At 36.0% G+C, this 26,717-nt stretch overlaps 1 protein-coding gene and 1 long non-coding RNA gene across 2 annotated transcripts in view; both read left to right on the top strand.

The window, feature by feature from the left end:
• lmx1bb (LIM homeobox transcription factor 1, beta b) overlaps window positions 1-26,717 on the top strand; it is a 124,703-nt gene that overhangs the window by 7,067 nt on the left and 90,919 nt on the right. The window lies entirely within an intron of this gene.
• Window positions 16,492-17,329, top strand: LOC130233312 (uncharacterized). Its single transcript, XR_008838201.1, has 3 exons — window positions 16,492-16,542; window positions 16,643-16,807; window positions 16,999-17,329. It is a non-coding gene; the product is annotated as an uncharacterized LOC130233312 (long non-coding RNA).

The raw sequence follows: 26,717 nt of genomic DNA, 5'->3' as shown, positions 1-26,717 counted from the left end.
TTCACTCTTAATTCTGAATTCCATAATGTGAAATAACATATTAAGATATTTCTAATCTGTAATTTGAAACACTGGTTAGAAATAGTTGGGTAACTAAGTGTGCAATTTCTTAACCATAATGCCCCTTAAATAATTGCAGAACTATTATCCAGAGCACTCACATAGACACTCATTCATGGTTGATTAAACACACAACCATAAATACAATATAATATGTGTTTGTTGGTATGATTCAGATACCAAGCAGTTTACATATGGTTCTCTTATAGTAGCACACATAAATGAATACGATCCAATGTGCAAGTAACACCATACATACATCTTTCCACAATTCCTCTCTTTTATGTTGTTGTAGGCAGTTTTCTGGTCTCTGTTTTACAGTTTTCTTAACATGGTGATGAAGCTTCAGTGTCTCTCTAGTGTTATTCCTACACAGAGGCTTTTCACAGGGACTCTAGAAAACACTGGCACTGGGGTGGAAAGTGGTGCCACGGCTCACTATCACACCCACCTAACACATTCTACCTGCGCATGAAGATATTATGCAAGTGGGCTTATTTCAAAACAAGGTTGTTGGGTTTGCGAATGCACCAATCAAATTGAATGGCAAAAAAAGATAACTACAAAAACAACTGCAGCATAATTAGGGATATTACATCATATGATCTTTGTTGAGGATTTAATTATTATATACAGTATTATCACAATATTGACATGAGCTGCAAAAAAAGTAAAGTATCATACATGTATAATAACAATATTGTTTTCTATTTAAATGTTCAATGGAAACATGAAATTACAAAATAATTATAAAGTACAGTAGGTAAGACTTGCAATAACATTAGTAAACATCAATAGTGAAAAATAGCTGAATTTGTTACAGAAGTTATTGTTAATATTAGTTAAAAATACACTTGAAGGTATAGCAGTTGTTAAATATTTGAATAATAAAGAGCAATACATTTATTGCAGTATTTATTCATCTTTGTTAACATCAATAAATAAAACATTCCTTCATTCCTGTTAGTCCATGTTAACTCAGTGAATTAACTCACGTTAACAGGCACAACTTTGTATTTTAATGAGGCATTAATAAATGCTGAACTACTGTGATTATTAAATGCTAATTATTATACATTATTAGTTAGTAAATACATGAACTAATGGACCCTTATTGTAAAGTGTGTACAGTTCTCTTAAATAAACAGTTATGTAATTTGATGTTAAAGAGTTATTGAATTATAGAGTTATATTAATGATTGACCCTTAAATTAATTAAATTAATATTGGAAAAAAAACTAACATTGCGTTATTTTATTTTCGTATGATATATATTGCGATACTGAATATATTATTTCACCAGATGAAATGAATAGCTCTGTTTGGAAAGAATTCATAATTTTCTGTACATTTGGATGATTTCGCATCTTCATAAAATATAATAAACTAATCACAAACATTCAGAAATACAGTAGAGCAAAGAGACTGTACAAATAAAATATACAGCGCTTTATGATTTTCTGGAAGTCTAGCAATAGCGTCACATTGGAATTATAAGGTTCTATCTGCGTTCTGAATGATTTTGAGATATTGAGTGTACATTTGTTTTTGTAAATAAAAAGTCTTAAAATGTAAACAACTTACAAAAAACACCCTACAATGTAAATAAGTTGTCATTTAATAATTTGACAAAAATGTCAGGTAGAACCTTATAATTGGTTCGATAAGGGTGACAATATTCAGAATAATACACAAATTGAATAATTAAGTGTAAAATAACACTCTATAGTCTTCATCATATATATTTCATAGATAATTCTGTCAGAATTTCACCAAAATACCTCCAACTTAAATTGTATTTTGTAATTAGATGGCAAATAGATGAAATTATAAGATATGTATGTGTTTTCCACCTCACCTGATTTATATCACCGCATTACCTTCATCTGCTTCTTCTTGGCTCAGTACCATGTCGTCGACAGTGGTGATATTGTCAACAGTATGGGCAGTGGGTGGATGACCCCGCCACATGACATACTGATCCAGTGCCATCAACTTTCACCGATAAGTAATCCAATCCACCTTTTGTCCAGTTTTCAGTCAGAAATTTACGAAGAAAACGTGAAGCACTGTAGCCTTTCAGTTCTCGTAAACCTTTAATCAAACTCTTACCTTTATTCGAAAACATCATTTTTATTTAAGCCTTACGCAGCTAAAAATAAATACGTCATCATTGCGCCATCATTACGTCGTCACCAAGGTAAATTAAGGGATTATTATAATACACAGATTTCGCTGTTATTCCTGTACGAAATTTAGTCATTCTTATTCCTGTAGTACGATAAGCAGTCTTATTTTTGTATGATATATTATTGCTTGATATATATATATATATATATATATATATATATATATATTTTTTTTTTTTTTTTTTTGAGACACGGTATATATACCAAAAATACAATCTTTCTTTAAGTTAGAAATATTATCTCTTATGCCTGAATATTTTAAATGGAATTAAATGAAAAAACACATAAATATTAAATGTTTTGGTATCTTTATGGTTAAACGTTGCAATAACTCCACAAATCATGAGTGTTTCAAAATATGGCTATTGGTCAATTATAATACTGGTTTGATATTGCAGATCCTGCGATGTCGATGGTGAAACGATATATTGTGCAGCCCTATTACACACAATTTTTCCTTTTAAAAATCATTGAAACGGTAACAAACGGAGCATTACTGTAAAGTGTTAACAAACAACATGCAAATGATTTAATTTAATATCATCATTAATATCAATTAAACAGTCTACTAAGTCTTTAAGCAATTGGAATATTCTTAACAGGCATTCTAATACATAAATATTTTTACTGGTATTTCAAAGCGCCCACAATTATAATATTGTGCACGTTCATTATTATCAAAATATATTATACTATTACATTTCCCCACAAGCCATGGTAATCCGGCAATATAACAATTATCTTCCTCTTTCAAAGCTTCCACATCCTCCAATATAATCCTGGACTATTAAGTTGTCTTGCGAGAGTGTTTCAACTGTCTTGTCATAGACAAGAAGATTTAAGCTTGGCGCATGTCTCAGATGCAAGTTATGAGGATGATAGTCAAATCTCATCTTGGACTTTTCAGCCTCCGTCTCTCCCTCTCTTTCTTTCTTTTTTTCATATCCTAATGAGATTAGCCTCCCAACAGCCAAAGTACTAGGCCATTTGAATGACAGGTCTGCTCCGCTATCCAAGGCTATCTTACTAAGCTCTTTGCCGCATTGTCCTGAATGGAGGGACTGACGGAAGCTGTGTGCTCTAATCCTCTTATTTGTGTCCGAGGGAGAATAGAGGGAAGAATGAGGTGGAATGGGACAGTGCTTTGGAATGGCACCGCTGCCACTTCCTCCCTCCGAAGCCTCTCTCACAGCCAAGTGAGCATGAGTGGGATCTGATGGGGCTCAGGATGGCAGACAGCGCACAGAAACTCACGCATGCATTAAGCAGTTTGCTCCCTCCATTTAACCCTGCTTCTGAATGCAGTTTCATAAAGTACAATAGCTCTTGATGTGGACAAAAGTCTGGAATTAGAAAGTGTTTGGGTGTTATTTCAGCACAAATTTAATAATCGTAACCCTGGACTATAAAACCAGTCATAAGTGTATTTTTTGTTTTATTTATGCATGAATAAATAAGCTTACAACTGGTCTGGATAAGGATCCAAATGATCTGAGATTATCTGATATTGCTGAGATACAGCAATCTGAAAATGTGGAATCTGATGGTTCAAAATATGGAGAAAATCACCTTTAATGTTGTCTATTATAGTAAATTCAATTCAATTCATGTTTATTTCTATAGTGCTTTTATAATGTAGATTGTGTCAAGGCATGTTAACATAGAAGTTCTAGTAAATTGAAACTGTTTTCAGAGTTGAAGTTCAGTTCAGTGTGTTTAAATATCACTGCTGAAAGTCCAAAAACTGAAGAGCAAATCCATCGATGCGCAGCTCCACAAGTCCCAAACCAAGCAACCCTGCAGGCAGAGGATGTCAACATGATATCGTATTGACGTTGTACCCCAACGTACCCCAACGTCATGGGTCTGTTGGATTTTGTTTGGAAATAAAAATCGGGTTGAAGTTAGAACCCGTCAGTGTCCAACCTAAAATCAACCTAAAATAAACCAAATATGAACGTCTAATCATGTTAAACATTGACGTTGTGTGGACATTTCCACTATGACATCTGTCAGACGTTGCATTTTGGTCACTTTCCAACACAACCTAAAATCAACCAAATATCAATGTAATTTGACGTCATTATTGGACGTCAAAATAACGTTGTCCTTAGATGCTGGCTAGACTATTAATTTTGGTCACCTGACATCATTATCTAAATCTAACCTTATATTAACATCTTATGATGTTGTGCGCCTGCTTTGAAAGCATTGACAAAAGTGAAGGAAAAAACCTTGAGAGAAACCAGGCTCAGTTGGAACATTTCTCCTCTGGCCAAGCTTCTTGTCCAGAACTGCAGAACACTTAAAGAAAGTAAACTGCTTAGCAATACACATTACCAATTAAAAATGTAGTTATTGATTTATTTACGGAAGTTACTTAAGTTCATGGAATATTGCCTACTTAATATTCTAATAATTTTTGGTCATAAAAAAAGAATAATTTAACGCATACAATATCCACCCAAAAAGTAAGAATGGTTTTGTGGTCCAGGATTACAATTATGGTTGGTTTTCTTTATCTTTAAAGGCGAGTTCACTCAAAATAGACAATTTTGTCATTATTCACTTGTTTTGTAACCTGTATGAGTTTTCTTCTTATGTGAGACACTAAAGATATTTTGAAAATGAAGATAGTCAACTTCTTGTGGATACTTGAGATGGATACAAATCGAAATGAATTTCTTTTTTTATGTGGGACAAACAAAAAAAGGAGATATTTAGAAAAACTGGAATCCTGTCACAATTTACTTAACTCAATGTGTATACAAATATATATGACTTTATTTCTAATGAGGATCACAAAAGATAGATAGATGGATGAATGGATGGATAGATGGATGGATAAATAGATAGATAGATTGATAGATCGATAGATAGTTAGATAGATAAACCCTACCTCACTGTGTGTGTATCTTATATTGAGAGCATTTCAAGGTTCACTTGAAGAAATGACTTTTGTTGGGTCTTGCTGGATGCATTGTGGTCTTTCGCTCCCGCTCGGTTTTCCTTCACGTGGAATAATCTTCCTTCGGGTCGGACCCTCCTGGAGCTAGAGGTAATCTGCCTTCAGCTGGAGCTCCCACAGTTCTTTATTTACTCGTTCAACTAGTTGGAAGTCTGTTATGGCAGATCAGATGCTCTGAAACCAAATCTGATTACCACAACCAGCCAATTACCTTCCTCTTCACGACCACAGTTCTGAAGCTCCGCATTCCAGATTGTGGCATTTCTTCACTTTCGTTACAAAGGGAAAGAGAGGAGTATCAGTTAGAGCATCATTGTACCATAAATGTATCTGAATAATTCTTCTAAACTATATTAAGCAGAAATATAAAAAATATAGTCAGGCTAGAAATTGATTTTTTTACCATTTAAAGGGATAGTGCAATCAAATAAATTGCAGTCAGCCTCATGTTTGATGTAAGTATATTTTCTGTTTGTAGAACAAATTTAACATTAAAACAATTGATGCTAGTATGTTTTTATTATTATCATTTTCTTCTTTCCAATATATAAATTATTGATCCTTTTAACTTTCATTATAATTATCTGCTCAAAATAATTAAATCTAGACTAAATCATTAAATCTTTGATTAAATTGGTGATAAAAATCACAGCAATCTTCATAAATCTTAACTTTGTAAATCATCTTAGTTATCCCATACATGATACTGTATGTTATGCTACATGTTTCCTAAGCATCTACTGATGTGAAGGTACATATCAGTACCCAAATGCACCTAAAATGTACCTTTGAGGTACCAATCTGGACTCTTCAGGTACAAATCAGTACCTTCTGAAAAGGTACTGCGCCAGTGACAGCCCTTGAACCTTTATTTATATATGTATATATATATATATATATATATATATATATATATATATATATATATATATATATATATATATATATTTTTTTTTTTTTTTTTTTTGTTTTTTTTTCCTTTCTTTGTTTAGTGTAACCTTTCCTATGCAACATTTTGAAGTATATAATTTTAAAGACAGTTTTAAAACATAACATTACATTTATAATGTTTATCCTGATTGTATATTGCTCCAGTAAAATGCTACGTTATTATCACTCACTCATTTATAATAATTAGTATGTTAATGTCCAATCTATCTTCTATTGATAAATGCCAATCTTCACCATTCATATTTGCAGGTTGGTGTTCACTGAACTTGAACTTTGGAACACACCAAGTGTGAGGCTTTTTTGCACAAACTTGCATTTCCGGCCTCCTGTATTCGCATGTGTGTAAGTGGAAGTAATTTTTGACACCTTAAGCTTGAACAAAAAGAAATATGCTGTGCGCCAGTGTCATTAATCGGTGTGTGTAAATCCGGAATGAAATCCTGAATCCCAAAGTAGCGGTCTGAATATTCCTTATCTCCCTCCCAGGACTGAGGGGAACTCCAGTAGGAGACAGGTTAAAGTAGACTGAAAAAACAGCAAGATCTCCTGTTCTCCCCACCCACAGTCCTGATTTTCTGTCGTGTTGGGGATCACCGCTGATCGGCCCATCGCTGACTGGACCAAGGAAAACAAATGCGAGCAGGAGATGGTGGGGATCGTATTTCCATACCTCCATGGGACTGCGAGCCCCCCGCAAGCAGCTAAAATGATTTGTGCTGGAGGTCAAAAGACCCATGGTGGCTTCAAAAAGTGGAGAGTAGAAATATTTGGATGTTAGGCGAAGGCACAGTGATGGAGATTGGAATGAAAGAAGAAGGAGAGACAGGGGGGGAGTTGAATAAGCAGCTAACTGGATTGCAGATGTTGAAACATTTTTAATAATCTAATGTCAGAATATTTGGAGGAGTTAAATACACAGCCGCAGCAGTGTAAACACAATGGGTTTTAATTTCATGGTCAGAGAAATTAAAGGAATATTCTGGGTTCATCGCAAGTTAAGATGGAGAAAGAGCATAGTGATAACTTCCAGTGGTGGAAAGAGTACTGAAAAATTATACTTAAGTAAAAGTACCATTACTTACCCAAAAATGTAGTACAAGTAGAGTAAAAGTATGTGTTGTAAATATTACTTAAAGTATGAGTAAAAAGTGGCCCTTTTAAAAGTACTCAAGAGTAGTGAGTAGTACACTTTAAAAGGTTGATGTGTCAATTTGTGAATGTGTGTGTGAAAACGTAACATTCTGTAGTGCATTTAGTGATTGTTTAAGGTCATTTGGTGATTTCAGTCTTCATACAGTAGACATCCGCCATCCGACAGTTTCATGGTTTTTCATGTAAAGATTTTGTGTCTTGAGGTTGTTCTGTATAATGCGACTTTCTATGTGTGATTTGATTGGATGGCAATCACAGAACTGATTATTCTATTTCTAGTACTACTTCTACTTCTTCTCTACTAGAGCAATTCCAAGTTTTCGCCAATAAAAGGAAACCATTTCTGCGTTTTTTGTGTGGGCTTGTATTTTACAGTGCTTTAAAAATTCTCAAAAATGTCTCTGTCAGTGTTTTCAAACAATTGTATTTGATTTAGCAAAGTCACACAAGTGGCAATTTCACATCCGTCACATCCATAACGGAGAGGTGTCACATCCATAATGAAGCTTTTTCCTCGTAATTGAAAAAAAGTAAAATCAATGTTTGTTCTATAGTGATCCAACTCTTATCCTTTTGATTAGCGTTGTTTCTTTTGGGTTATGCAGTTTAATTCACAGAATTTCTGCAAACTATGTTGTATACTGTAAACTTGCAGACTTTTTTTGTCACATCCATAACGCATGTTTCATTTAAAATACGAAAAATGTTTACAGGTTGATATTTTTCTGCTCCCAAAACTCTGTGGCTAGTGGTTTTGAAAAATATAAACAGATGTTTCAATATAATATTAACATATACCTCCTCTGTCAATTTATGTTTTGAGATTTTACTGCAAAGTCACATCCATAACGCTGGAATTGCTCACTAGCCAATCCCTATAGACAAGAAAACTAATAAAGTAGTGCCTACAGGTTGAAGGAAAATAGTGGAGCAAAAGTACCGATACTTCATTAAAAATCTACTCAAGTGAAAGTAAAAGTGCACATTTGTGAAAACAATTCCTGAAAATAGCTACTCAATTACGGTAATTTGAGTTTTTGTTACTTTACACCACTGATTACTGCAAACACTGCAATTCAATAAATAAGAAATGAAATATTGTTTGCAGTGAATCAGTTACAGTGGACACAAATCGGACAAGCCCATTGTCACAAGAAACAACGTAACTATTTTATGACTTCTAAGAAATGTGACTATTTCATATGAATTCGTATGATTTTAGTTGCTCACTATTCTTCGGCTTAGTCTCTGATTTATCAGGGATTGCCACAGCAAAATGAACCATCAATTAATCTGGCATATTTTTTGATTGCAGTGGGTTCATATAATTTCATTTGTATGAACATTGAAAATTTTTAAAAGAAGGCATGCCCTCGAATCCCACCCCTATCCCTACCCTTCATTAGGGGATAAGCACTTTGTGAATGTATGAATGAAATTGTATGAAAATGGTTGCCAATAATAATCAAATTAAAGTTTTTTTTGTTCCTAAATGGATGCTGTCAATTAAACTTAAGCTGATTTTATCCCCAGATATGATTTGATTCCCTTTCACTAAAAAAAAAATAGAACTGATACAATTTTAAAACAAATATATTTCAGAAAAGACCTGGACAGAGGTCTTTGTGATGTCATGCTTAGGCCAGGTCTCATCTTGCGTTTTTATTTATTCATGCAGTGATGGCATTTTCTTGAGACCAAAAAAAAGACAATTCCTGAAAGCATGATACTGATCGTCTGTGCCTTTTTTTCCTCCTCTCTCTCCCCCTCTCCTCTGTACTTCCATGTCTCTCCTGGCTGGGTGCTAATATTTCTCTGAAAAGAGCCACAATACATCTTCCTGGGAATTTCCAGCACTCGAAAGTGCAGCAAAATGATCTCCTAGTGTAAAAAAAAAACAGTGGAAGAGGGAATGAAATATGGAGCATTTCTGAAAATCGAATAAAAGGAGATGATTTATTCCATAGTGGCATTTTAATGAAGACTCATGTGTCTTTGTTTACATCCAAGTGAGAGTAAAAAAAAACCTAAAATACCGGGTGATTGATATTGAGCCATTATGCATTCTGTGTTTTTGTGTCAAACAATGCATCCTCTTTATTCTGTTTTACCTTGTGAATCCTGTTGTTTTGATAGTACACTTCTTCTTCTTTTTTAATACCAGTCCTCCTGATGCCCATCCTTTTTGGCAGGATTCATAACCACAAACACAAACATGCTGTTCAGACATAATAGTGTTTCGAAGAAACATTGAACCTAAGAACTGCTTATTCAGCAGTAAGACCTGGATAGCTCAACTCACTCCAGTCACATATGGAGAATAGATAGACTTGACTTTTGCATATTTTGCCCCTAAAAAGATTGCCGTTGGAGTCGAACATTTCTGCGAAGGCCTCAAACATGTTTCCATCTCAGACCAATCCATCTCTTCTGCTGGCTTCCCTGCTTCTGTTGTTTTTTCTGGGGAGTGAGTGAGTAAGTGTATTTCCCCCCTCCCGAGGTGGGCGTCTGTCTGTTGTCAGGCGTGAGGAGTGGCCCCTGCCCCTGCAGTTAGCAGGGGGAAAGCGATCCTGACCCCCGGCCCAGAACATGAAACCAGAGCCGGTGTGTGGCGCTTGGTACTCAGCTGGAAAGGCGGCAGAGCCCTGACCTCCAGCTCCACATCACACCGTGCGCCAGACTCCTCTCTGCCCTCCTTCTTCAGCTCTGCAGTGGCGGGACACGCTGCCAAACCACCTGAGGGCAGAGCCGGAGCACCCCACGTGCCCCAAAACATCTCCATCTGTCAGATAAACAGTCTGCTACAATCTAAACTATTTGCTGTCACATTCATCCTTGTTTGCATAAGCACTCTTGCAAGAGTGTAATATATGATTCCTGATATAAATTAAAATATGAGCATACTGTATTGGAATATCAAAACTGGGCTACTTAAAACAAAAAAATAGCTATGAGGCTCTGGTTTGGTTTAGTATATCGATGGTTTGTAATTATAAAACATACGTATAAGAAATTAAAATAAATTTTCAAAATTTTGACATGTATCATGGTCATTTAAAAGGAATGTTCATCCTGAAATGAAAATTTACTCACCTTTCGCTTGTTTAAAACATGTTTAAGTTTCTTCTTGTTCAACACATAAGAAGATATTTTGAAAAATGCTGGTGGAGTTGGCCCCCATTGACTTCCATACATTTTTTTCTTTGATTATGAATGTTGATGGGTTCCAGCAATAAGCGTCCTTCAAAAGGTCTTAGTTTGTGTTCAAGAGAAGAAAAAACTCATAAAGGTGTAACCCCACATAAGGGAGTGTAAATGATGAGGTAATTTTCATTTTTGCAATTTTCGATTGCGCCATTTTGTGAGCATCAATAACTTTTTTCAATCAAGTTGAAGGATTGGCAGTTTTAGCAAAAGCTTCAGAAGGTAGTGGTTTTTGTTAGGGATGTCCAGATCCATTCACGTGATCAGAAATGCATACGGTTTCAGACTTGATCGGTTACCTCCCGATCAGGACTTGAATATATATATATATATATATATATATATATATATATATATATATATATATATATATATATATATATATATATATATATATACACAGTTGAAGTCAGAATTATTAGCCCCTGCTTTTTGTTTATTTTGTTTAACGGAGAGAAGATTTTTTTCAACACATTTCACAGGATAGGGTAATTAGGCAGGTTATTGTATAACGATGGTTTGTTCTGTAGACTATCGAAAAAATATATAGCTTAAAGGGGCAAATAATTTGACCTTAAAATGTTTTTAAAAAATTTAAACAGTTTTTATTCTAGCCAAAATAAAACAAATAACACTTTCTCCAGAAGAAAAAATATTATCAGACATACTGTGAAAATTTCCTTACTATGATAAACATAATTTGGGAAATATTTAAAAAATAAAAAAAATTCAAAGGGGGGCTAATAATTCTGACTTCAACTGTATATATATATATATATATATATATATATATTCTTATTATTTTTGAACACATCTTTAGTTATGTGGTGGCACAAAGTTAGACCTCTTTCTTGACTTCACAAAGAAACAGCAACTAGTGTGGCATGACATCACTTTGTTGCAAAAACGCTATTGGTTAAATGCCAGCAAAGTAGAACACAGAAGCAGCTTGAAATGGAAATCGCAAGTATGTCCGGGTCTGGAGGTATTGTAAAGCTGATGACGACAACATTGCCATAGCAAACTGTGAGATATGTAAACTTGGGATTGCCTGCCGGGTATTTTAAGTTGAGGTGCTATTTGTTTTTATGTTAGATTTTCTTTATATATTTACTGTTGCACTACAGTCCAAAAGTGAAGAATTGATGTTATTTATTACTTGATTGTTCAAGTTACCTCACTGAAGTGAAATGTTGTTGAATGTTAAAATCAGGCGAATTAATAATAAAAAAGGAACATTCTGAATCTATTTCTTCACTCCTCTTTTTTGTTTTTTATGTATTATAGAAGTATCAGATGGGGTTTCGTTATCAGTAGATATTCAAAATCAAATGACTTGGACTCGAGGGCAAAAAAACCTGATCGGGACATCCCTAGTTTTTGTATATCAACATTTGCTCTGTTAATATGTCTGCCATGCCTTTGTTTGTACCTGATGGCTATATGCAATCAAAACAATCAATCAGTCTAAATAATTTGGACAACTCGCTCACATACCTAATCATTTTAAGACGGTTATTCAACATTGCAGACATTCTGTTTTTGTGTAACATATTTTAGACTGTAAATTATCTTGTTTGACAACCAGGAAGAATGTTTTTAGTAAGAACAATATTGTTTGTTGTTTTTTGCACACATGCAAATAAAACCTTTTTGGATCAGCACGTGTAATTCACAAAGACTGCTGAGAATTCACCAGTAGAAAACAAACATATCCTGTATATACAGTTGAAATCAGAATTATGAACCCTCCCCCTTTTTTTAAACCCCATTTTGACAGCTATGTCTGATAATATTTTTTTCTTATAGAGAAATTATTATTTGTTTTATTTATATTAGAATAAAAGCAGTTTTAAAGTTTTTAAAAATCATTTTAAATTATTAGCCCCCAAGCTATATATTTTTTCAATTGTCTACAGAACAAACCATCACATTTTGCATTAAACATTGCAGCACTGCACTATGATTTTCAATAGTATAAAAATAAACAAACAAAATAAATAAATAAACATTTTGATATCAAAAACCACCAACTGACAACCCCTTGTCTACAGTAGAAGCTCTCCCAACCAGTATGCATTCTATTAGCAAAGCAAGGTTAGTCAGTACAAATCAAAACAAGGTCATTAATGTGTCATAGATTTCAAAGAGAGCACTGTAAACACATCGTCCATGACGTTGGACCCAGTAATGTAAGCGGAGAAGAACAAATGATCTGCTCTGAAGTGTTAAGTGCTTTAGTGTTATGATATCAAATGGAGCATGAAGGCTTGGACAGAGGTTTATGATTTCACTTCTGTATCCCTTTCATGGCTCTTTCCTGTCGTTATTTCCCTGTCTCCGAGCAGCCGTCTGTCACTCACACGTGGGCTGTATTTGCATAGAGCTGTCTTGTATAAATGGCTACGTGATGTCATGTGATGTATAAGGGTAGATGCACTAGTAGCTCTCAGCTGGTTTTGCTTTGAGACACAGATTTGTGATGACCAAGCATAATTTGAAATTATTTATTGTACAAACTTAAAAACCTGAAAGGAAAATACTTTATAGTTGGTATTTAAATAAAATAAAAAGTGGCCCAAATTGAAATTACATTGCTTTCTTTATTTACATTAGTTTTTGTAAATGTAAATATATGTAATGCAGGTAATGTGTGTGTGTGTGTATATATATATATCAATGTGTATATGTTAATTTATTCGTTCATTCATTCATTAATTTTCATTCCGCTTAGTCCCTTTATTTATCAGGGGTCACCACAGCGGAATGAACCGCCAACTTATCCAGCACGTGATTTATGCAGCGGATGCCCTTCCAGCCAAAACCCAGCACTGGGAAACACCCAAACACTCTCATTCACACTCATACACTACGGCCAATTTAGTTTATTCAATTCACCTATAACACATGTCTTTGGACTTAGGACACCCGGAGGAAACCCACACGAATACAGGGATAACATGCAAACTCCACACAGAAACGGCAACTGCTTCAGCCAAGACTCGAACCAGCGACCTTCTTGCTGTGAGGCAACAGTGCTAACGACTGAGCCACCATGTCACCCTGTATTCATTCATATATATAAATCAGTTTGCATATTTTGGTATATATTGTTATTTGTGTTTGTTTATACTTTTGAATTGTAATATGGTATCTTTATCTCTGCACTAAACTAATGCTTAAAGTTTAACCCTATATTTTAGCAAAGTGACCTTTATTGTCATTATTAATGTACAATATATATATATATATATATATATATATATATATATATATATATATATATATATATATATATATATATATATCAAATACTTTACAGTAATAGAAACAAATACGCTGTAAAACAATCTTGCTGACTTAATTTTTTTAGTTCAATCAAATTAACTTTTTTGCCATCTCAATTTACATCAATCCAACTGACTAAAAATAATAAGTTAAATTTTGTAGAGCTTAATATTTTTTTGTTGTTGTTGAAACCTGCTTAACTTATTGAAATAAGTTATTGAAATAAACTAGTTAAAGCAACATTAAAATATTTGTTGCTTTGACTTTTTGTCATTAACTTTTTTTTACAGTGTACTGGCAGCTCATTACTGTATTTTTGTCCTGTGAACATACCATACGATATTATATTTTGTTTCAAACTAACAAAAAAGTAAATTAAAGTGATGTTGTTACTACATTTAACATTTAAGTTGTTGAGGCAGAGATCATGGTCTCATTGTGTAATTCAAAACCATACCCAGCAGGCACACAACGTCAACATGACATCAGATTGACGCTGTAGCCCAACGTTGTGGGGACGTTGCATTTTGTTTGAAAATGAAAATCAGGTTGACGTCAGAACTCAACATCAGGGCGACGTAAATGTCCAACCTAATATAAACATTTAATAATGTTACAGATTGATGTTGTGTCGACTTTACCACTATGACGTCTATCAGATGTTGGATTTTGGTTGCCATACCTGACAAATAAATGTCAGTATTTGACATCAATATGACGTTGGTTTAAGATGTAGGCTCAACGTTGGGTTTTGGTAACTTTCCAACACAACCTAAAAACAACCAAATATCAACATCGTTTGACGTCGTTATTGGATATCAAAATAACGTTTTCCTAAGATGCTGGCTAGACATTGAATTTTGGTCACCTGACATCACAAGCTAAAGCTAGTTTAATACTAACGTCTTATGATGTTATGTGCCTGCTGGGTAAATAACATGCAACATGAAATTCTGAATAGTTAATATATATATATATATATATATATATATATATATATTTTTTTTTTTTTTTTTTCCTTAATCTGCATACTGTTTATGTTCTACTCATTGCTGTGTTTACAGCTTATTTTGAAAAATTCTATTTAAAAAAAATAATAAAAAGAAATCCTTACGGTGTCACTTTTGAAAAATTCTGTCAAATGTAAATTTTCACATACTCTGTGAAAAAGACCCCTCAGTGGTGTGAATGTTTGCCTTATTAGCAAACTAGATTTGTCTGGTGGCATTTTTGTTTGTGTTGGATTTTAAGTAGTGCCGATGTTTCTGTATCTGACAGGCCGTAGAGTTTTTTTTTTGAAGAGCTGACAATCGCTTTATTCTCAGTGGAAGGGCCGCTGCTGTATCCTCTCAACATTTTGGCCTGATCTGCCGGTTACACATTTGCAGGCACGCACATACACAGTGCACATCTGCATCCCACATGCTTAGATACACGCGTACACATGTTGTCGGATTTGAGACTATAATCAGATTAATTGGTCCATCTTTCCTTGGAAACCGAACATGCACTGTAAGTTAAAGCATTTTTACTTTTTTTTTTTTTACAAGAGCCATATTGATGTAACATTAACCAGAAGCCGTGCTCGGAGTGTGGGGTCAGAGGGAGACTTGAGGGCCCCTGACATGACATCCTAATGAAATAAAGACTGCAAAAAGAGAGCGAATTCAAGAGAAGCACTCAGAATTAGCTATTAAGAGAGAAGAATGATTCCTTTACTCCTAACCGTGCTCACAAATTATACCCCTAAAAGCATTTTCTACCTTTTTTGTTTGGAAAAATATTCACTTTTACCTCAGATGTTATGTCTCCCCATTTGGGAAACATGAGTAAAAATCAGTCATGGCCCCACGAGGGAACCCGAACATTAGTTGAAGTATGTTTCTAATCCTTATTAACATTCTCCAAAGTCATGCATGAAATATGTTTTGTGCCACACTACGCACCATGTGTTTTTCTTTTTCTCCACAAGTATTTTTCAAACAGAGATCCACTACACGCACTGCTGTGCATTATTTTATTATAGGGTTGAAGCTCACCGCAGCCCTGCGAGTTTAAGGAAAAACTGGACTTGATTTTCCACTAGGGTTTCGCCCGCTACGTCCAAACGATTGTTACTTTGTACTGATGTCATCAGCGCATGTATGACATGACGTTTTATTTCTTTTCACAGACAGTCTGTTGATCTGACAGGCCTTGCATTATTTTTCTCGATGCCGACCTCGGGACCGTGCTCTCCTCTCTGAGGCACCATGAATCTGTATTTCTCTCCGTCATCTCCAAAAAGCATATCAAGCTCCAGGGAGAGATGTATGATCAATCAAAACGCTCAAACGTCATTATTTTTTGAGTAATCCAAGTATCTCCCACCCATGTGGGCTTCTTTTTCCCCTCCGTGGGAGACGTGCGAGCAGCTGCGGAGAAACTCTTTTGCCAGCCGTCGGATGAACCTCGGCGGACATTCGTCAAGGATTATGAGAGAAGTTGTTCTGTTTTTCGTAATTGAAATGTTACATTCTTCTGACCATTGAGAGAAAGACAAACGAGCGGCTTGAGAGCCAAACAGGAAGAGTTCGTAGAGGCTTGGCTCGAGTTCACGTGTAGCGTATCAGAAAAACACTTCTAGTCTTGCAGAATTTGAAGATGAGTTCTTTCAGTGCTACATACTCTACAAATTGAATGGAAATCAGCGATGAAGAAGGCAGGGAAAAGGAGAAAGAGAGAAATACGGTGAGTGGTTCCTGAAGGCAGGGTCCTGTAGTATTAAAAGAGATTTACACCCCAATGTTTTAAAGCAGTTTTCTTTAGCGCACCAGCTCCTCTTTTAAAGATATTTCAAGGAAGCTATAAAAGTGAGTCGACAACTGGCGCAGAATCCCTGACACAGCATTGGAGATCGGCCCTCAAGCCATACTGCATCTGAGTCCCGACAACTCTTGAGGCCCTTGGGTTTGAGTTCAACCGCAGTTGGTGAAAGCCAGAGCAAGATAAATAAGTACGTGTGTGCTCTAAGGTTTCACTTCTGTGACTTCGTTATGATATGTTTTTGCTTGTAGAGCGAACGCTAGGATTGTATGACCTGTGCTCTTCATTGGACCTGTTCTTCTTTTTTTTTCTTTCTTTCTTTTTTCTACCGGAGACCTGTTTGTGACCCAAATCTAGAGCTGTTGTCTGTTTCCCATGCAGGTTCTTTTGAAACATGGGGTCTGCGTGGTCCAGAAAGCTTCTGCTCTGTGTCAGATGTCATACTCCCCTCTGGGCTGACCAACAGACTCTCTTTGCACCCTGATGTGCCCATAACATTTAACGGTGCTTTGGCAACCCCAAATGGAAACTCTTACTTGGCCTCTGCAATCAGTGTTTGTTTCTTTTCTGGTTGCTTTTGTATTTCTCTTCCCTCCGTTATTATTAAATGAGTTATTCAACCCAGATTCTTTGAAATCTGTGAGGATGGAAGCATGGAAAATTGATGGAAAATGTGCCGTCTTCTCACAGGGATGCTGGAAGGAGAAATTGATTGTCCAATTGTTTGTTTGAGTTGTAGTAAACGTCTTTTGAGGGAGTAAATTGTCAGTATTTGTTGGATGTCTTTTCTGTGTGTGTATAATTTGTGTGTAATGGATGCTTTACAGTAATCACTAGGTGCATTTTCAGAATGCCAAGCAAAGTTGTAGTACTGGTTGCAAGTGCATATATCAGTTCAAGTACTTAACTATAATATGGTTCAAAAACAATATAGAATAAATTATTAAAAGTGTTTTTTTTCAGGTGGGTAGCAACATGCTGAGCTTGACACTGATGTCTAATTGTTTGATATTAATAATTAAAAATACAGCATACTACCATTATTATCACTTGCAATCTTCGTCTATACAAATTGCATCAAGCAACATGAATACATTGGATTTCACATGTTTGAATGCTAATATGGGATCACAAAGCCATAAACATTAACAGCAACACAACATCCATCATTATTGATAGGTTGTTTTTGTCTGGTGCTTCCAAACTGATGTTGCAGGGGAACGTTTAGATGTATTCCGTTAGAACAGATCTGGAACTTCGATGGCTCTGTAGTCAGCAGTGGTGTAAAGTAACAAATTACAAATACTCAAACTACTGTAATTGAGTAGTTTTTCTCAGGAATTTACTAAGTAGTGTTAAAAATGTGTACTTTTATTTTCCCTTGAGTACATTTTTAGTGCAGTTTTGGTGCTTTTACTCCACTACTTTCCTTTCACCTGCAGTCACTACTTTATTTTTTCTTGTCCATGGGGATTAGAAAAATCAGTCCTGTGATTCCTGTCCAGTCAAGTCACACATAGAAGGTAAATCGCATCATAATGAACCACCTCAAGACATGATCACTGATGAGAAGGTGACAGATGTTTACTGGAAGGTGACCGAAATGGCCTTAAACACCCAGCAGGCACAAGACGTCAACATGGCGTCAGATTGAAATTGTACCCCAACGTCATGGGGATGTTGCATTTTGTTTGAAAATGAAACTCAGAACTCAACGTCAGGTCCACGTCAATGTCCAACCTAAAACCAACCAAATATCAATGTCTAATGATGTTACAGCTTCTACATACATCTATCAGATGTTGGTTTTCAGTTGCCATACCTGACAAATAGTCAGTATTTGATGTCAATATGACGTTGGTTTAAGATGTTGGCTCGACGTTGGATTTATGGTCACTTTATAACAACCTAAAATCAACCAAATATTAACGTCATTTGTATTGCACATCAAAATAACATTGTTCTTAGATGCTGGCTAGACATTGAATTTTGGTCACCTGACATCACAACCTAAACCTAACCTAATATAAACATCTTATGACGTGTGTGCCTGCTGGGCATTAACTAAATGCACTACAAAATGTTACGTTTACACACACATGCACAAATTACATGTAAATGCATCAGCTATTTACTCACTACTCTTGAGTACTTTTGAAATGTCTACTTTTTACTCATACTTTGTGTGATATTTACAACAGATCAGTGCAAAAGCAAATTGATTCTTAGTAGGCTCGAAAGACAGCTCCAAACTAGCATTATCCAAGCAACTGGTTCATTCTGGTGGAAAAGAGAAATCTGTGAAGATATTTTCAGCTGAGAACTTGTGACAAGCATATAAATGCTGTAAATGTGTCGATTAACAGGACAGGTAATTAATTTTATGGTCATATTTCTGACATCATGTCTTGTATTTTGGTTTGTTTAGATGTCTTTATATTTCGGTCAAATTAAAAGCAGACACAGATCCATCTTTTCAGCATCTGGATGGCAGTGTTCACATTTATTCAAATAACTAGCAGAGGAATAGCACCAGAGTTTGTTTTATTTAAACCAAATCAACTAAGTGTGAACACAACCATAGTCCAACTGAAATCCATTTAAAGTCAACGAAAACATACTGAGAGCAAAAAGCTATTTACTCAACAAAACTGTATTTCAAATATTTTGTTTCATACAAAAGTATTTTGATTAATATCTCATACTATGAAAGAAACTGTGGTCTTGTGTTGTTTGAATTTATTATAAAATCAAAATTAGATGAGACATTGAAAATAAATCATAAATCATCACTGTAAACACTAGAGCATAATTTTTTTAACCTCTAGATTCTAATTCCACCAAGGGGTGTTTATGAACTGATATAACCAGTCATGTGGGATTTGGGGTTTTAATGTACTTTTGCTTGTCTCCAATAATAATAATCGTACATGCGCAATTCCCTGATTACCTTTTAATCAGCAGCACGTCATTATTAGTCCTTGGCACTTTAATGACTATTCTGTATCTTGATTATATTCTAGGCCGCTGCATGTTGGGATGTGGACGTCAGAGACTGATTTCAGCAAGGTGCACATCCTTTATCTCAGTTTTCGTGTCTCGCCTGTCCTCCTCGAGATGGACACTCGCCCTGTGGCGGCAAACCCACCAGAGGCCTGTAGGTAATTGCACAAGTGGTTGATATTTCAAAGCCCGCGCTCACTCGCTGTCCTCCAAATGCGTTTAGGTGTTAGACTGGGAGCCTGTAACCTATTCTTAAGATATTTCAGATAGAAAGAGATGTCATTTTGCTGTGCTCGCATGAGTGTAGATGTCCGTTTCATCCTTGAGGTTTGTGATTTTGTGGACGTCCATGCAGATGCATTACATCAAGCCCAGGATGTACTAAAAGTGTCCTTTTCACATAGCTGTTTATGTGGAGGGTTCATAAGACCCGCAGGATCAAAGAAAAGCGGGAGAAAAAGCAGTAGACGGAGAACAGGAAAAATAAATAGAGAGGGCATGTTTTTTCTTACTCTTTATTTTTTTCGTTGTCAACACTGTTAATCATGTTAGCATCGGCTTTACAGCTCCTCCCACGGCGGGGGCTCATGCTGTGGAGAGTTGCCCGTTATTTTAATTCGTTACTTTTATTGCCGTGAAGAAAAATAAAACGGAGAAAACGCAAAACAGACCTCTTAAAGTTAAGAACAATGGCAGTTAAAAATGAAAAAGAAAAAAGCAACACGAAACTTCACACCGCAGACCTATATCCTATTTCTGCATATTGTTTTATTGCACTGCAACAGCTTGTTCTCTGAACGGCTACTGAGCGAATGAAGATCACACTTGACAGTTGCTTATTTCTTTCCTACGTTCACCAGGCCATTTGTTTATTTTTCAGGTTTGCTTTGCATGGAAACATTCATCAGTCTGCTGTATGAGTGATACGAGGCAATAAATGACGATCCTTTAGGTTTTAATTGGCCTGATTGCCACACATATCAGTTCTCGAAGGGTTATGATTATAAAACACAGCTGCTTGTTTATATCACAGCATCATATCCTAATATACATTCACCGGCCACTTTGTTAGGTACACCTTACTAGAACCAGGTTGGACCCACTTTTGCCTTGGGAACTGCCTTAATCTTTCATGGAACAGATTTACCAAGGTACTGGAAATATCCTTTAGAGATTTTGGTCCATATTGATATAGCATCACGCAGTTGCTGCAGAGTTGTCGGCTGCACATCCACGATGCCAATCTCCCTTTTCACCACATCCCAAAGGTGCTGTATTGGATTGAGATATGGTGACTGTGGTGACCATTTGAGTACAGTGAACTCATTGTCATGTTCAAGAAACCAGTCTGAGATGATTTGCGCTTTATGACATGGTGCGTTATGCCTAGAAAATATTCCCCACACCATTACACCACCACCAGCCTGAACCGTTGTTACAAGGCAGGATGGATCCATGCTTTCTTGTTGTTGATGCCAAATTCTGACCCTACCATCGAACTGTTTCAGCAGTAATTGAGACCTATCAGACCAGGCAATGTTTTACCAATCTTCTATTGTCCAATTTTGGTGAGTCTGTGCAAATTATAGCCCATTTGTATGTAGCTCGTGTGCCTTAAGGTTGGACGTGTTGTGCATTCAAAGATGCTCTTCTGCATACCTCGGTTGTAACGAGTGGTTATTTGAGTTACTGTTGCCTTTCTATCAGCTGGAACCAGTCTGGCCAATCTCCTCTGACCTCTGGCATCAACAAGGCATTTGCGCCCACGTAACTGCTGCTCACTGGATATTTTCTCTTTTTCAGACCATTCTCTGTAAACCCTAAAGATGGTTGTGCGTTAAAATCCCAGAAGATCAGCAGTTTCTGAAATACTCAGACCAGCCCGTCTGGTACCAACAACCATGCCATGTTCAAAGTCACTTAAATCACCTTTCTTCCCCATTCTGATGCTCGGTTTGAAGTGCAGCAGATCGTCTTGACCATGTCAACATGCATAAATGCATTGAGTTGCTGCCATGTGATTGACTGATTAGAAACTTGCATTAATAGGCAGTTGGACAGGTATACCTAATAAAGTGGCCGTTGAGTGTACTGTAAATACCTCTGTCAAAAAATTGTATTGCTTGTTCATCCTACTTATGTAAAATGAGCTGAAACAACACAATGCTTGAGTTTTATTTGGGACAACTTAAAAGTTTTATGTTCAATCCATTTAAATTTGTAAAAAAAATAATTAAGTTTGCTTAATCGATTTGTTTTGGGACAATGTGAATGAATTGTGTGGAACCCAGCATCTTTTTACAGCGTAGAAAGTGTTTAGGGGGACAAAATACAAGGGATGATTCTCTGATTTATTTAAGGCCACACAGACCACAGATATGTGTGGTAGGGAATCCGCAAGCCCATTTCACCCCTATAATCAGAATTTATATGCCAGCGGGGTCACGAACGATTTGTTTTGGCTGTCCACTTGGAGTGCGAACATGTGTGTATGAAGAGGCTGGCGTGGACGGAAGGGCCGAACGGCCTCAGAAACCTCTGGTTCCTGTCTCTCACTTCATCTGTTTTACTCTCTCCCAGTTTTAATTGGGAGTTATTGCTGGTGAGATAAGTGTGGGGATAAGTGCGCTCTGATCTATGAGGTGTTTGGACATCGCCAGTGCGGTGCAGTAACAGAATGCGCTCGGGGTCTTGGGCTTGACCCCTACTCCACTCCTTATGCCCTCCGAAGATGTCTTCTGATCTCCCGCACATTTATTAATTCATAGTTTTTTCCTCTTATTTTTTTGTGACGTGCCTCGTATATTGCCTTTGAACACTTATGCTCAGCTTTACCTGAGAATCAAGTGTTTGCAGAGTGTTTTAGATGTGTTTTTGAAGCTTGCCTTCTAACTTTGGCATTGTTTTGTGACTTTTTTACTTTGAATGTTTGTGTAAACCTGAGAATCAAGTGTTTGCAAAGTGTTTTCAGAGTTTTGTGTGTGTGTGGCACTCCTGGTACATTGTGACATGCTTGCTAATCTTGCCACTGTTCTGTAACTTTTGGCTTTGGACATTTTAGTTTAGTTTAGTTTACCTGAGAATCTTTTGTTTACAAATTTGTAATGTTTTTGTTGCAACACACTTGGTAACTATTACATTGCATTGTAATTTTTGACAATTTTTAATTAGCTTTACACTAGAATCAAATGTTACGAAGATATTTCACGTCACACCTGTTAACTTTAGCCTTATTTTGTAACTTTTGACTTTGAACACCTTTGTTTAGTTTGTGACATGACATTCTGTTACTCTTGGCTAAGCTTTACATGAGAATCAAGTGTTTTTAAATATTCATATGCGACTCGTCTGGTAGATTTAGCATTGTTTTGTAACTTTTGACTTTGAACACTTTCGTTAAGCTTTCCCTGAGAATAAATTGTTCACAAAGTGTTTTGTTTTCGTTAAGCTTTACCTTGCGTAGCGGTTTTAGTGATGGTGTGCCTTTGACAGCAGGATCATTCCAGCCGTGGCCGTGTTAATGCTCAGCCTAAGGGGGGTATTAAGGAATGTGGCGGCTTTGAAGCAATCCCCTCTTTCCCCTTAGTTTTCTCTCCTTTGCTTTTTCTGGTCCCGTTTCCCAGCTTTCGCCTTGATCCGTTCTTCCTCTATGATCATCTCCCCCTCGTTATTTATAGCCGTACCCATCCTTCACCTGTGAATAGATGGTGAGGATGAAAGATTACTGCTCTTCAGGCGTGCATGACTGTTGTTTCACATGGATTAATGGGGCTAGGAGTGCTTTCCCTAAGCACAAAGAGACAAATTTGAGCATTAAATTAGACAACTCTTACATGCCAAAAGTGTTTGCTCATTGGACAATCGCCAACTTGTTTCCAGAGCCTGTCAGAGTAAATCACCTTAGATTCACTGATGAACGCTAATCCTGTAAGCAAGCATAAGTATGCTAAGATCTACACCCTGTTATATTCTCTTTCAGGCTAAAGTAAATCTTGCTTTGAGCTGTATATTTTCAGGCTCAGATACGCTTTGACATTTCATGGGTAGTTACAGAGATCTTTTTTTTTCTGGCCCTTGAAGTTCAACTCTTATGTTGGATGTAATTCACTCAGACCAATGTGACACTTTCAGTTCTGCTCTTGTATCAACACTCTTGGGAAAATTGAATTGCATATCATGTATGTGTGTGCGTGTGTGTGTGTGTGTGTGTGTGTGTGTGTGTGTGTACTACTGGTCAAAAGTTTGGGGTCAGTAGAATTTTTAAAGGCTGCATTTATTTAATCAAAAATACAATAAAAATTGTAAACTTGTGAAATGTTAATGCACTATAAAATAACTGTTCAGAAGTAGTTTGTCATTTAATTTAATAATTTATTCCAGTGATTTTAATTATAAATTTTCAGCTTCATTACTCCAGTCTTCAGAGTCACATGATCCTTCAGAAATCACTCTAATATTATTTATTATTGTTATTATTATTATTATTATTATTATTATTATTATTATTATTATTATTATTATTATTATTATTATTATTATTATTATTATTGTTATTATTATTATTATTATTATTATTATTATTATTGTTATTATTATTATTATTATTATTATTATTATTATTATTATTATTATTAATGGTAATAGTCATAAAAGCAATAATGACTGGAGTAATAATTTAATTTGAAACTACATACAAGAAGTAATAAATAAATATTTAATAAATAAGTATTTAATAATTTATTTTAACATTTCTTTTTTTACATTTAATAAATGTCACCTTGATGAACAGAATAATTTTATTTAAATTGTTAAATAAAATTAATAATAAATAAAAAAATGACCCCAAACACTACCAAAACCGGTAGTGTGTGCATGTGTGTGTGTATGTGTATATATATATATAATCTCACATAATATTTTTTCTAGTTTGAAATGAAATATTGTCATTTATAGCATTTTATTTTTGTTAAATGACTGATGGTTACAATAAAGCACCTTTAGATGTTTTATTAATTGTGTGATTGAAAATGAGGGTTATTGCCTGATTCCTTGATTTATTTAAAGAATATTGACTTGTAAGATGATTCGTGGTCTCTCTTTACAGTATGTCAATGAAACCGTGAGATGTACCATAGTGGAAAAAATTTAAATGCCACAAAGACATCCATCACTGCATATTTTCATTCATTCATTCATTTTTCTTCAGCTTAGTTCCTTATTTATTAGGGGTCGCCACAGCGGAATGAACCGCCAACGTATCCAGCATATGTTTTTATGCAGCGTATGCCCTTCCAGTCGCTACCCAGTACTGGGAAACACCATACACTCTCACATTCACAGACACTCATACACTATGGCCAATTTATATTACCCAATTCACCTATAAACCATTTCAAAGGGGTCATGTCATTGGCCCAAAAACATGTCCTGCTTGTTATCAAACTATTTCATAACGGTAACATGAGGCAATTCAAACATAACATTATTTATCAATATGTGGACCTTTTTAGATTCTCAGAAGCTATAGAAATTGAAAATGTAAAAAATTAAATACATTGGGATCATTGTTTTTGTTTGCATCCTTCAAAATGGTCAATAGCGCAAGTCTTTAGACTGTGTGGAAAACTGGAGCACCCGGAGGAAACCCACGGCAACACGGGGAGAACATGCAAACTCCACACAGAAATGCCAACTGGCCCAGTCGGGACTCGAACCAGCGACCTTATTGCTCTGAGGCGACAGTGCTAACCACTGAGCCTTTATGCCACCTCTATTTTCATATTGTATTTATTTAGTTAAGTTGGCGTTAAGTTCGAGGTTTGCTAAAATTGACATTTAATTCTGTTAAAGAGTTATTTGTGTTTTGAAATGATAAACTTTTAATTAGTGTTAGACAATGGCTAGTTAATTACAAGTTAAATAACCGTATAATTAACCATAAAGACCAAATGCAAAAGAAATCACTAATGTTTACAATCACATTGTTAATCATTGAGTGTATATCAGTCAATAGCATGCCCTATTGAGTTGTCCCAAAACCTCACCACCTCAATCCACTGGAGGTTACATTTCTACATACAAAAAAATCAAAACAAATCCACAGTTTCCTATTTGGAGCTGTTAAATACAGCTCACTGCACATTAATCATTAGATTCATGTTGCGATCCCTCATTGGGACCTCGGGCCACGTTTAGCCTCGTCTGCGTCTCAGCACCCCCAGGCTGACTCCCTCAGTGCCTGTACCTGTGCCTCCATTATTAGCTTTGGATCCAGAGAGCGTGGCTGGCGTCTCCTCCTTCCCCCCTTAGGGAGAGCCATAGCTGGGCGGCGAGATGAAATCGGGCAGGGGTGTTGGGGAAACGAGTGCTGGCTGTGCTGTAATTACTCCATTGATATTCCTTCCACAATAACGCTGTCACTGCTCATTTGCATAAGTGCTTCTCCGCTCTCACGGGAGCAGATGAGCACAGACAGAGGAGCAGAAACCTGGAGGAGTTTGGTTTTCAGTTCAGATTAACGGCTTCAGCTCATGCCGTCATCTGTCCTGATCGATCCCTCTAGAAATATACGGAGATATAACGGCGTGGGCGGCAGGTGAATGCTGGGATAGCAGGAGATTGCCCCTCGAGCTGGACCCTCCGTGTCTGGATGCTGATGGGATTATAATGCATGCAAAGTGATGGGCTTCGAGTGGTCGCAATGACCTTCAATGTCCATGGAGATCATATGGTGCCATTAACATTCTGATGTGGTAGCTGATGAAATTCTGATGTATTAGAGGAAACTCAGTCAGAGTACAGTATGTGGATGTTTTGTGTACTTTTTGAGAGAGTTGGACTGTCTGTGTACTTTCTTTCTTTAATAACACTTTATCCAGTGCAGGTTAGCATCCCATTATGCAATCGTATTCTTCACCAAATCATAAAGGTAATAGACTATAGGCCCACACGAAATCAGTACACACAAGTCTTTTAATTCACTTATATAAATGTGAATATATGTATATTTATTCAGTTTTTATGTTAATTCCAATAATATCATTGACAAATATGAAAATGTTTATATGATTAATGTGCAATGCAGTTTGTAACGTAAT

Source organism: Danio aesculapii, chromosome 8 (assembly GCF_903798145.1).
Source record: "Danio aesculapii chromosome 8, fDanAes4.1, whole genome shotgun sequence".
In the NCBI taxonomy this organism is placed as follows: Eukaryota; Metazoa; Chordata; class Actinopteri; order Cypriniformes; family Danionidae; genus Danio; species Danio aesculapii.
This window is presented reverse-complemented; position numbering and strand designations above follow the sequence as displayed.